This window comes from Ranitomeya imitator, chromosome 2 (assembly GCF_032444005.1).
Source record: "Ranitomeya imitator isolate aRanImi1 chromosome 2, aRanImi1.pri, whole genome shotgun sequence".
NCBI classification, from domain to species: Eukaryota; Metazoa; Chordata; class Amphibia; order Anura; family Dendrobatidae; genus Ranitomeya; species Ranitomeya imitator.
In genome coordinates this window covers 365,571,033-365,585,214 of record NC_091283.1, presented here as the reverse complement: position 1 = coordinate 365,585,214, position 14,182 = coordinate 365,571,033, and the positions used below count along the sequence as shown (strand labels likewise).

The 14,182-nt window shown below is 45.1% G+C and overlaps 1 protein-coding gene across 1 annotated transcript in view; it reads left to right on the top strand.

Annotated features, from left to right (window-relative positions):
• LOC138666587 (uncharacterized) overlaps nt 1-14,182 on the top strand; it is a 173,551-nt gene that overhangs the window by 140,130 nt on the left and 19,239 nt on the right. The window lies entirely within an intron of this gene.

The following is a 14,182-nucleotide window of genomic DNA, read 5'->3' as shown; positions in this document are numbered from 1 at the left end:
AGAAACTGGCCTTTTATGTTTTACCTTCTTTGTCTCATTCTTTCCTTTTGGGTCTTCCTTGCTTGAGAGATCACGAACCCACGCTGGACTGGCGTACTGGAGATGTTCTACGGTGGGGACAGTCTTGTCTGAACAGGTGCCTGCTTCCCATCAAGCCTGTGTCCTCCTCTCGGTCTGCTTCGGAATCCGTGGGAATTCCTCCAGCCTATTGCGCTTTCTTGGACGTCTTTAACAAGAAGGAAGCGGAGATTTTGCCGCCGCACCGCTCTTATGACTGCCCGATAGACCTTGTTCCTGGTTCTACTCCACCTAGGGGTCGTATTTACCCATTGTCTCCTACCGAGACTCAAGCCATGTCCGAATATATTCAAGAGAATCTGGCCAGAGGCTTCATTCGAAAGTCTTCCTCACCTGCAGGAGCTGGGTTCTTCTTCGTTAAAAAGAAGGACTGTTCTCTTCGCCCATGTATAGACTACCGGGGTCTCAACACCATCACGATCAAAAACAAGTACCCACTTCCTCTCATACCAGAACTCTTTGATCGTCTACGTGGAGCACGAATCTTTACCAAATTGGATCTCAGAGGAGCTTATAATTTGATCCGTATCCGTTCTGGTGACGAGTGGAAGACTGCGTTTAATACCAGAGATGGTCATTATGAATATTTGGTTATGCCATTCGGTTTATGCAATGCACCCGCAGTCTTCCAGGAGTTCGTAAATGATGTTTTTCGGGATCTACTTTACACCTGTGTTGTAGTGTACTTGGACGATATCCTTGTGTTCTCTCCAGATCTGTCTACTCACAGAAGAGATGTACGGCAAGTACTTCAGCGTTTGAGAGAGAATCGGCTGTACGCAAAACTGGAAAAATGTGTCTTCGAACAGTCATCTCTACCCTTCTTGGGTTTCATCATTTCCGACGCTGGTTTGTGTATGGATCCGGGAAAAGTTTCTGCCGTGCTCAACTGGCCGCGTCCTCTTGGAGTGAAAGCAATTCAGCGATTTCTTGGATTTACTAACTACTATCGGCAGTTTATACCTCACTTTTTCTCTCTTTCAGCTCCAATCTCCTCCATGATTCGGAAGGGTGCCAATCCTCATCTGTGGTCGTCTGAGGCCGAAGAGGCTTTCCGGTCCATCAAGCAAGCCTTTGCCTCAGCTCCTATTCTTCATCGTCCAGTGGCCAATAAACCCTTCATCCTTGAAGTAGATGCTTCTGCAATTGGAGCTGGAGCTGTGCTCTCGCAGAAATCCTCTTCTGGTCGTCTTGTGCCCTGTGGTTTTTTCTCAAAGATCTTCTCCTCCTCAGAAAAAAATTATTCCATCGGTGATAAAGAACTTTTGGCAATCAAGTTGGCATTAGAGGAGTGGCGCTACCTCTTAGAAGGGGCTTTACATCGTTTTATAATCTACAGCGATCACAAGAATCTGGCGTATATTTGTTCTGCGCAAAGACTTAATCCTCGGCAGGCCAGGTGGGCCTTGTTTTTCGCCAGGTTTGAATTCGAACTTCGTTTCTTACTAGGAAATAAAAACTCCAAAGCCGACGCTCTGTCTAGGTCATTCCAGGTGGTGGATTTGGAGGACGAGCCTGCACACATCCTTGATCCTGCCAGAGTCATCACAGTTGCTCCAGTCTCTCTCACTTCGTTGCCTCCGGGTAAGACCTTTGTCGCTGAAGGGAACAGGAGACGTGTCTTACTTTGGGGTCACGCCTCCAAACTGGCTGGACATGTTGGTTTAAAAAAACCTTTCGTTTGATCTCTCGTTTTTACTGGTGGCCAACGTTGTCTAAGGATGTCCAAAGTTTTGTCGCCTCTTGTCCTTCCTGTGCCAAGAATAAGATTCCCAGGCAACTACCTTCTGGGCTTCTACATCCTTTGCCAGTACCTTCCACTCCGTGGCAACATTTATCTATGGATTTCATCACTGATCTGCCTCATTCTTCTGGTTCCACCGTCATCTTCGTGGTCATGGACCGTTTCTCCAAGATGGCTCATTTCATCGCTCTCCCAGGTTTACCTTCTGCTCCCGAATTGGCAAAGATTTTTGTTCACCATATTTTTCGTCTTCATGGTCTTCCTTTACATATTGTTTCTGACCGAGGTGTTCAATTCACCGCCCGCTTCTGGAGATCCCTCTGCAAATCTATGAACATTTCGCTTGATTTTTCTTCGGCCTACCATCCACAGTCCAATGGCCAGGTGGAACGTACTAATCAGACCTTGGTAACTTATCTCCGTCATTTTTCCAATTCTCATCAGAATGATTGGTCTGACTTACTGCCATGGGCTGAGTTTTCTTACAATAACCATCCCAGCGAAGCCACTAACAAATCTCCATTTTTTATCGTCTACGGTCAACATCCTGGTCTTCCTCTTCCGGTTCCTCCTGTCTCTACTGTACCAGCGGCTGATCTTCTGTCTAGAGAGTTCTCCAGGGTCTGGCAGGAGACCAAGTCCGCCCTTGAGTTGGCTCAAGTTAGGATGAAGAGACATGCGGACAAAAGACGTCTTGATTCTCCTATATTCCATCCTGGGGACAAGGTTTGGGTTTCTTCTAAATTCATCCGTCTCAAAATCCCTTCACATAAGCTGGGTCCTCGCTATATCGGTCCATTCGAAGTTTTGTCTCGTATTAATGACGTTTCTTACAAACTTAAGTTGCCTGCCTCTCTGCGTATTTCTAATTCTTTTCATGTGTCTCTCCTTAAACCTGTAGTTTTTAATCAGTTTCATTCTTCTAACCTTTGTTCTCCTTCGCCTGTTTCCGAGGATGATGTCTTTGAAGTTAGGGACATTTTAGCCATGAAAAAACTTAGAGGGAGAACTTTGTTTTTGGTTGACTGGAAGGGTTTTGGTCCTGAGGAGAGGTCCTGGGAGCCTCGAGAGAACATTCGGGCTCCTCGTATTTTGTCCCGGTTTCTTTCTAGTCGTAAAAAGGAGGGGGTTAAAAATGGGCGTACTGTCATGCCGTTGCTGCCGCCGCCTCTCCCCACTGCAGCTCGCCGGGTGCGCGCGCGCGTCGCATTCAGCTCTGCGCGTGCGCACATCTGATTCCTCTGTTGGCGCTCTTTCCTGTCCTCTCCGTCATCCTGGAGGACTGTAACCCGGAAGTAGCTCCCATGCTGCTATGTAAACTGCTTCCTGCTGCTTCTCTGTGCCTGATGTTCATTTGTGTTTACAAGTGCTTCTGGCCACCTGTGGTCTCTGTGCGTTCCTAGCTCTCTGACTTTGGGTCTCCTACGCCCTCTGCAGTGCCTGCCTGTTTCCTGTGTTCCTGCCTTGTTCCTTCAGTTCCTTTTCCTCTGCTGTACCTGCCCGGCTCCTATATCTTTTCCTTGCTCCCGTCAGCCTCGGTGTCTCCATATTGTCCTGCCAGCCTCCGTGCCTCCGTAGCGTTCCCATCTTCTCCCTTGTCTCAGTAGTTCCTTTCTGTTCCCTCTTTCCCTTTGTGCCGGCTGTGTTCCCATCTGTTCTCAGTCGACCCTCCAGCTTCCGTGGCGATAGTCCCTCACGGGCCTGCCCCTAACTCTCCCTGTATAGGGGGCGGTCCACCTGGTCAGCTCGTCCGAGAGGGGTTCGTCATCACGGTCCAGTGGGTCCACTCTCTGTTTTTCACTGTTTGAATCTTCATGCTCTAATAGGACTGCACTCGGGTGACATCCGAGTGCAGCCAGATTCTTACAGTGTCACAGCATGTATCACATCTAACACACACAGAACAAACACGATCATAGGAAGCAAGCACAGGAGAGAGGAGAACAGACCACCAATCAGATTGCAGACAGTGAGTCATGTGACATCTTTTCTGCTGTCTGTGGAGGAGAGAGGCGTTCACTCGCCCAATCCCGGCTCGACGCTCTCTTCTTTAAAATCCCGCCAGTAAAGCTCAGTTCACTGCCTCTGACTGCGAGGAGCCCGACAGCCAAGGATCAGCAGCCAGGACCAAAGGATATGAGGGGATGTAAACAGCACACCAAACAAGCAGGGACTGTCAGGCTGATAAGGGAGAGCACTGGAACATAGGCACAAGAGGTGGATGACAAGCAAATGATAGAACAAAATCACACGCAGCTCTGCTCCATACATCTCGTACACACAGGGCTCCGCTCCGTACACCTTATACACAAGTCCCAAAAAGGCAATAGGATTCTGCTAATGACCAAGAAAAATGATCGTTCACAATTAGTGCAGAATCCAACCAGAGGAGCAGCACTTTTGGACCTAATACTATCTAATAGATCTGACAGAATAACAAATCTGCAGGTTGTCGGGCATCTAGGAGATAGCGACCACAATATTGTACAGTTTCACTTGTCTTTTGCTCGGGGGACTTGTCAGGGAGTCACAAAAACACTGCACTTTAATAAGGCAAAGTTTGACCAGCTTAGAGATTCCCTTAATCTAGTTGACTGGGACAATGTCCTCAGAAATAAGAATACAGATAAATGGTAAATGTTTAAGAACATCCTAAATAGACACTGTAAGCGGTTTATACCTTATGGGAATAAAAGGACAAGAAAGAGGAAAAACCCAATGTGGCTAAACAAAGAAGTAAAAGGGGCAATTAACAATAAAAAAAAGCATTTGAACTACTAAACCAGGATGGCACTGTTGAAGCTCTAAAAAACTATAGGGAGAAAAATACTGTATCTAAAAAAACGAATTAAAGCTGCCAAAAAGGAAACACAGAAGCACATTGCTAAGGAGAGTAAAACTAATCCCAAACTGTTCTTCAACTGTATCAATAGTAAAAGAACCATAAGTGAGAGTGTACGCCTGTGAAGAAACCAGATTGTATCTTAATTACCCAGACAGCTACCTTTTTGCAAACCAATAAGAACTGACTTTTCATTTGTACATTGGCTTGTGCATTTAAAGGGCCACTGTCACCCCCCTCTAGCCGTTATAAACTAAAAGAGCCACCTTGTGCAGCAGTAATGCTGCATTCTAACAAGGTGGCTCTTTTAGTTTTATGTTCAGGTATTACTAAAATAAAGCAGTTTGAAACTTTGCAAAAATACCTCTCTTTGTCCACGGAGGCGGGTCCTCAGCCCCCAGCTTGAACGGTATTCTGCCGTCACTCACATCTTCAGGGGCTTTCGGCGCCGCCACCTCTGCGCTGTTTTCTTTTCAAATCCGGCGCCAGCGCTGTGTAAATATTTGTGGGGCAGGCGCAGTAAGCTCTGGCGGTCTTACGTCCCAGCCAGGCTTGCAGACTGCACCTGTGCGGGCAGTGCGGCCACCCACCTTGGGAATCCCTGCCCCACACTGTGTTATGCATTATGCACAGTGCGGGGCTAGGATTCCTGGGCATGCGCACTGCGTGTGTCAGACTGTTACCCACGTCCCCCGCCTTACAGCCTCTGTCTATTCAGCTGATTGTGCCTCCTCATAGCAATCGCCGGGACGATCAGCTGAATAGACAGAGGCTGTAAGGCGGGGGACGTGGGTGACAGTCTGACACACGCAGTGCGCATGCCCAGGAATCCTAGCCCCGCACTGTGCATAATGCATAACACAGTGCGGGGCAGGGATTACCGAGGTGGGTGGCAGCACTGCCCGCACAGGCGCAGTCTGCAAGCCTGGCTGGGACGTCAGACCGCCAGAGCTTACTGCGCCTGCCCCACAAATATTTACACAGTGCCAGTGCCGGATTTGAAAACAAAACAGCGCGGAGGGGGTGGCGCCGAAAGCCCCTGAAGATGTGAGTGACTGCAGAATACCGTTCAAGCTGGGGGCTATGGACCCGCCTCCGTGGACAAAGAGAGGTATTTTTGCAAAGTTTCAAACTGCTTTATTTTAGTAATACCTGAACACAAAACTAAAAGAGCCACCTTGTTAGAATGCAGCATTACTGCTGCACAAGGTGGCTTTTTTAGTTTATAATGGCTGGAGGGGGTGACAGTGGCCCTTTAAGTGTTTATGTCTGGTGGTTCAAGAAGACAGACTTGCAAACTGATACCATTTAACATACAGTGTAAGTCTGTAATAGTGACTTGTACATTTGTGTGTGTCTATCTTTGTTTATTGATGTGTGCTGATATGCAAATTGTACATTGAATTCCAGAACTAGCTTGGTGACTTCTAAAGCAGAGAAGGAAAGACTGTGCAAATAGATTGAGTGGTCAAGTAGTACTAGGTAATCTCATCACCATTGTTTGCCATATCTTACATAGTAACATAGTAACATAGTTAGTAAGGCCGAAAAAAGACATTTGTCCATCCAGTTCAGCCTATATTCCATCATAATAAATCCCCAGATCTACGTCCTTCTACAGAACCTAATAATTGTATGTTACAATATTGTTCTGCTCCAGGAAGACATCCAGGCCTCTCTTGAACCCCTCGACTGAGTTCGCCATCACCACCTCCTCAGGCAAGCAATTCCAGATTCTCACTGCCCTAACAGTAAAGAATCCTCTTCTATGTTGGTGGAAAAACCTTCTCTCCTCCAGACGCAAAGAATGCCCCCTTGTGCCCGTCACCTTCCTTGGTATAAACAGATCCTCAGCGAGATATTTGTATTGTCCCCTTATATACTTATACATGGTTATTAGATCGCCCCTCAGTCGTCTTTTTTCTAGACTAAATAATCCTAATTTCGCTAATCTATCTGGGTATTGTAGTTCTCCCATCCCCTTTATTAATTTTGTTGCCCTCCTTTGTACTCTCTCTAGTTCCATTATATCCTTCATGAGCACCGGTGCCCAAAACTGGACACAGTACTCCATGTGCGGTCTAACTAGGGATTTGTACAGAGGCAGTATAATGCTCTCATCATGTGTATCCAGACCTCTTTTAATGCACCCCATGATCCTGTTTGCCTTGGCAGCTGCTGCCTGGCACTGGCTGCTCCAGGTAAGTTTATCATTAACTAGGATCCCCAAGTCCTTCTCCCTGTCAGATTTACCCAGTGGTTTCCCATTCAGTGTGTAATGGTGATATTGATTCCTTCTTCCCATGTGTATAACCTTACATTTATCATTGTTAAACCTCATCTGCCACCTTTCAGCCCAAGTTTCCAACTTATCCAGATCCATCTGTAGCAGAATACTATCTTCTCTTGTATTAACTGCTTTACATAGTTTTGTATCATCTGCAAATATCGATATTTTACTGTGTAAACCCTCTACCAGATCATTAATGAATATGTTGAAGAGAACAGGTCCCAATACCGACCCCTGCGGAACCCCACTGGTCACAGCGACCCAGTTAGAGACTATACCATTTATAACCACCCTCTGCTTTCTATCACTAAGCCATTTACTAACCCATTTACACACATTTTCCCCCAGACCAAGCATTCTCATTTTGTGTACCAACCTCTTGTGCGGCACGGTATCAAACGCTTTGGAAAAATCGAGATATACCACGTCCAATGACTCACCGTGGTCCAGCCTATAGCTTACCTCTTCATAAAAACTGATTAGATTGGTTTGACAGGAGCGATTTCTCATAAACCCATGCTGATATGGAGTTAAACAGTTATTCTCATTGAGATAATCCAGAATAACATCCCTCAGAAACCCTTCAAATATTTTACCAACAATAGAGGTTAGACTTACTGGCCTATAATTTCCAGGTTCACTTTTAGAGCCCTTTTTGAATATTGGCACCACATTTGCTATGCGCCAGTCCTGCGGAACAGATCCTGTCGCTATAGAGTCCCTAAAAATAAGAAATAATGGTTTATCTATTACATTACTTAGTTCCCTTAGTACTCGTGGGTGTATGCCATCCGGACCCGGAGATTTATCTATTTTAATCTTATTTAGCCGATTTCGCACCTCTTCTTGGGTTAGATTGGTGACCCTTAATATAGGGTTTTCATTGTTTCTTGGGATTTCACCTAGCATTTCATTTTCCACCGTGAATACCGTGGAGAAGAAGGTGTTTAATATGTTAGCTTTTTCCTCGTCATCTACAACCATTCTTTCCTCACTATTTTTTAAGGGGCCTACATTTTCAGTTTTTATTCTTTTACTATTGATATAGTTGAAGAACAGTTTGGGATTAGTTTTACTCTCCTTAGCAATGTGCTTCTCTGTTTCCTTTTTGGCAGCTTTAATTAGTTTTTTAGATAAAGTATTTTTCTCCCTATAGTTTTTTAGAGCTTCAATGGTGCCATCCTGCTTTAGTAGTGCAAATGCTTTCTTTTTACTGTTAATTGCCTGTCTTACTTCTTTGTTTAGCCACATTGGGTTTTTCCTATTTCTAGTCCTTTTATTCCCACAAGGTATAAACCGCTTACACTGCCTATTTAGGATGTTCTTAAACATTTCCCATTTATTATCTGTATTCTTATTTCTGAGGATATTGTCCCAGTCTACCAGATTAAGGGCATCTCTAAGCTGGTCAAACTTTGCCTTCCTAAAGTTCAGTGTTTTTGTGACTCCCTGACAAGTCCCCCTAGTGAAAGACAGGTGAAACTGTACAATATTGTGGTCGCTATTTCCTAGATGCCCAACCACCTGCAGATTTGTTATTCTGTCAGGTCTATTAGATAGTATTAGGTCTAAAAGTGCTGCTCCTCTGGTTGGATTCTGCACCAATTGTGAAAGATAATTTTTCTTGGTTATTAGCAGAAACCTGTTGCCTTTATGGGTTTCACAGGTTTCACTTTCCCAGTTAATATCCGGGTAGTTAAAGTCCCCCATAACCAGGACCTCATTATGGGTTGCAGCTTCATCTATCTGCTTTAGAAGTAGACTTTCCATGGTTTCTGTTATATTTGGGGGTTTGTAACAGACCCCAATGAGAATTTTGTTACCATTTTTCCCTCCATGAATTTCGACCCATATGGACTCGACATCCTCATTTCCTTCTAAAGTCCTCCCTTAAAGTGGACTTTAGACAAGACTTTACATAGAGACAAACCCCTCCTCCTCTCCGATTTTTACGATCCTTTCTAAACAGACTGTAACCCTGTAAGTTAACTGCCCAGTCATAGCTTTCATCTAACCATGTCTCGGTTATTCCCACTATGTCAAAGTTACCTGTAGATATTTCTGCTTCTAGTTCTTCCATCTTGTTTGTCAGGCTTCTGGCATTTGCGAGCATGCAGTTTAGAGGATTTTGTTTTGTTCCAATCTCCTCGCTGTGGATTGCTTTAGAAATGTTCTTACCTCCCATCTGAGTATGTTTTCCTGGGTCTTCTTTGTTCAAGTCTAATGTTTTTCTTCCCGTCCCCTCTTCTTCTAGTTTAACGCCCTCCTGATGAGTGTAGCGAGTCTTCTGGCGAATGTGTGTTGATGTTGAACTAAAGGACACTGGGTAATTCTAAAAATAGCTTACATGCCTTGGGTATAAAAAGACTGGGAGATCACATCCTGGGGGAGTCTGAAGTAATACAGAGCTACCAGCCAGACATTCTGCAAACCACACTACAGACAAGAGAACGGACTGCAGCCAATTCATCATGGCACCATCACGAGGGACACTGGTCTAGGATTCTATAGGATACAACCTAGGGGTTTTCGGATTCGGTTGGAAGGACACAGATCTGATCCAGTGACCATCTCTGCACCATGGATATGTTTGGAGAAAGCCAGGGTTGGGACCCGCTGGTCGCCTGGTTCCATGGAGATGGTCCAATAAGACAGGTGGTGACTCTCGTGTCAACTGGCTTTGGACCTTGTATGGACTCTATGGACAGTTCTTGGTCATCTCCCTATGCTTGTCGTTACCACTTCTCTGTGCGTTCATCCACAGATGGAGTAGCGACCCTGGGAGCTCTGACATCATGTCAACAGGCTCTGAACCTTGTATGGACTCTATGGACAGTTCTTGGTCATCTCCCTATGCTTGTCGTTGCCCCTTCTCTGTGCGTTCATCCACAGATGGAGTAGCGACCCTGGGAGCTCTGACATCATGTCAACTGGCTCTGAACCGTGTATGGACTCTATGGACAGTTCTTGGTCATCTCCCTATGCTTGTCGTTGCCCCTTCTCTGTGCATTCATCCACAGATGGAGTAGCAACCCTGGGAGCTCTGACATCATGTCATACTGGAAACACGTGGAGACGCAGTGATATTTTATATGCGCCCATGTACACATACAATTCCCGGCATGTTGGGAATGCTCTGTTTGCTATTGTGTGCTGTGGTTCAATAAAGTATTGCCACCCTGTTTTACCTTAACCCTGTGTTGTCTGTGTAGTGTATTGCCCACTGGGAGATAGAGCGGCCGTTCAGTGGTATGAGCAGTGGTCCATGCAGTCTTGCTAAAGACAGCCGGGCCAGCGGACAAGAGTGCCCACTGACCCCGCTTCTCCGTAACACTGGTGGCAGTGGTGGGATACTACTCAGCCCGGCGGAACCGGGGGAGCTGCAGGGGACTGGTGTTCTCACACACCATCCAGGGCTCCATAACAAGGGAGGTATACAGAAAGACCCAGCAGACCATTGATGAGGCATGCACAGCAGGTTTCGGATGCCACTATATCCAACTCCACCAAATCGGCCTTGGGAAGAGGACCAGAGTAGCTATATGACCTCAACAAGAAATGGAAACTACAGGAGATGTTCCAGCTTCAACAGATTGAATAGACTTTAATGCAGGAGCTATGAAATGTGGAGGAAGCCATGCGTGGACCCAATGGATACTAGTTGTTACTCTTCAATTACGTATGGAGTTTATTTTCATAAGGAGCATATGGAATATGCTCTAAGGAAACTGGATGATCGGAAGCCTATCATGTCTGGTTAATTAAGATGGGGGAGGAATGTGAAGAAACCAGATTGTATCTTAATTACCCAGACAGCTACCTTTTTGCAAACCAATAAGAACCGACTTTTCATTTGTACATTGGCTTGTGCATTTAAGTGTTTATGTCTGGTGGTTCAAGAAGACAGACTTGCAAACTGATACCATTTAACATACAGTGTAAGTCTGTAATAGTGACTTGTACATTGTGTGTGTGTCTATCTTTGTTTATTGGTGTGTGCTGATATGCAAATTGTACATTGAATTCCAGAACTAGCTTGGTGACTTCTAAAGCAGAGAAGGAAAGACTGTGCAAATAGATTGAGTGGTCAAGTAGTACTAGGCAATCTCATCACCATAATTTGCCATATCTTGATGTTGAACTAAAGGACACTGAGTAATTCTAAAAATAGCTTACATGCCTTGGGTATAAAAAGACTGGGAGATCACATCCTGGGAGAGTCTGAAGTAATACAGAGCTACCAGCCGGACATTCTGCAAACCACACTACAGACAAGAGAACGGACTGCAGCCAATTCATAATGGCACCATCACGAGGGACACTGGTCTAGGATTCTATAGGATACAACCTAGGGGTTTTCGGATCCGGTTGGAAGGACACAGATCTGATCCAGTGACCATCTCTGTACCATGGATATGTTTGGAGAAAGCCAGGGTTGGGACCCGCTGGTCGCCTGGTTCCATGGAGATGGTCCAATAAGACAGGTGGTGACTTGTTATGATCCAGTGACCTTGGAGCAGCATGAAAACTTTCACTGGAGTAGGTGGTAACTGTACTGACCGCAAATCCTGATCTTAACACCGCAACTAGAAGTAGCCGTGGGGTGTACCTAACAAACCCTAGACACCTCGTCACAGCCGGAGGACTAAATACCCCTAAAGATGGAAATAGGAATTCTACCTTGCCTCAGAGCAGAACCCCAAAGGATAGGCAGCCCCCCACAAATATTGGCTGTGAGTAGGAGAGGAAAGACACACACAGGCAGAAAACAGGATTTAGCACAAGAGGCCACTCTAGCTAAAATAGGAAAGGATAGGACAGAGTACTGTGCGGTCAGTATTAAAACCCTTCCAAAAATATCCACAGCAGATTATACAAAAATTCCTCCATCTAACTAAAGACGTGGAACGTATATCTGCAACTCCAGAGAATGCTACACTCAGAGCAGGAATACAATAAAAAAACAAGCACACAGCAAGTGTGCCATAGAAAAAGAAACAGACACTTATCTTTGCTGAATTGGCAGCTAAGCAGGAGAAGCCAGAGAGAGGTCCAACACCTTCCAAGAAACATTGACAACTGGAAAGGACTAATGAGTCCTGCAAACCTAAATACCCCAGTCAGAATTGCAATCAGTAGATACACCTGTCCAGGACTGCAGCCCAGGGACAACTGCATTACCACCTACAACCACTGGAGGGAGCCCAAAAGCAGAATTCACAACAGTGACTCATGTCAACTGGCTTTGGACCTTGTATGGACTCTATGGACAGTTCTTGGTCATCTCCCTATGCTTGTCGTTGCCCCTTCTCTGTGCGTTCATCCACAGATGGAGTAGCGACCCTGGGAGCTCTGACATCATGTCAACTGGCTCTGAACCTTGTATGGACTCTATGGACAGTTCTTGGTCATCTCCCTATGCTTGTCGTTGCCTCTTCTCTGTGCGTTCATCCACAGATGGAGTAGCGACCCTGGGAGATCTCACATCATGTCATACTGGAAACACGTGGAGACGCAGTGATATTTTATATGCGCCCATGTACACATACAATTCCCGGCATGTTGGGAATGCTCTGTTTGCTATTGTGTGCTGTGGTTCAATAAAGTATTGCCACCCTGTTTTACCTTAACCCTGTGTTGTCTGTGTAGTGTATTGCCCACTGGGAGATAGAGCGGCCGTTCAGTGGTATGAGCAGTGGTCCATGCAGTCTTGCTAAAGACAGCCGGGCCAGCGGACAAGAGTACCCACCGACCCTGCTTCTCCGTAACAACGGCCCTTAAAAAATTGTGAGAATGGTTGTAGATGATGAGGAAAAAGCTAATATATTAAACACCTTCTTCTCCATGGAATTCACGGTGGAAAATTAAATGCTAGGTGAAATGCCGAGAGACAAAGGAGACCCTATATTAACCCAAGAAGAGGTGCGAAACCGGCTAAATAAGATTAAAATAGATAAATCTCCGGGTCCAGATGGCATACTCCCACAAGTACTAAGAAAACTAAGTAATGTAATAGACAAACCATTATTTCTTATATTTAGGGACTCTATAGTGACGGGGTCTGTTCCACAGGACTGGCGCATAGCAAATGTGGTACCAATATTCAAAAAGGGCTCTAAAAGTGAAGCTGGAAATTATAGGCCAGTAAGTCTAACCTCTATTGTTGGTAAAATATTTGAAGGGTTTCTGAGAGATGTTATTCTGGATTATCTCAATGAGAATAACTGTTTAATTCCATATCAGCATGGGTTTATGAGGAATCGCTCCTGTCAAACCAATCTAATCAGTTTTTATGAAGAGGAAAGCTATAGACTGGACCAAGGACGTGGACCATTGGACGTGGTATATCTTGATTTTTCCAAAGCGTTTGATACCGTGCCGCACAAGAGGTTGGTACACAAAATGAGAATGCTTGGTCTGGGGGAAAATGTGTGTAAATGAGTTAGTAACTGGCTTAGTGATAGAAAGCAGAGGGTGGTTATAAATGGTATATTCTCTAACTGGGATACTGTGACCAGTGGGGTACCGCAGGGGACGGTGTTGGGACCTATTCTCTTCAACATATTTATTAACGATCTGGTAGAAGGTTTACACGGTAAAATATCAATATTTGCAGATGATACAAAACTATGTAAAGCAGTCAATACAAGAGAAGATAGTATTCTGCTACAGATGGATCTGGGTAAGTTGGAAACTTGGGTCGAGAGGTGGCAGATGTGGTTTAACAATAATAAATGTAAGGTTATACACATGGGAAGAGGGAATCAATATCACCATTACACACTGAACGGGAAACCACTGGGTAAATCTGACAGGGAGAAGGACTTGGGGATCCTAGTTAATGATAAACTTACCTGGAGCAGCCAGTGCCAGGCAGCAGCTGCCAAGGCAAACAGGATCATGGGGTGCATTAAAAGAGGTCTGGATACACATGATGAGAGCATTATACTGCCTCTGTACAAATCCCTAGTTAGACCGCACATGGAGTACTGTGTCCAGTTTTGGGCACCGGTGCTCAGGAAGGATATAATGGAACTAGAGAGAGTACAAAGGAGGGCAACAAAATTAATAAAGAGGATGGGAGAACTACAATACCCAGATAGATTAGCGAAATTAGGATTATTTAGTCTAGAAAAAAGACGACTGAGGGGCGATATAATAACCATGTATAAGTATAACAATATTGTATCTTACAGTTATTAGGTTCTTTAGAAGGACATAGATCTGG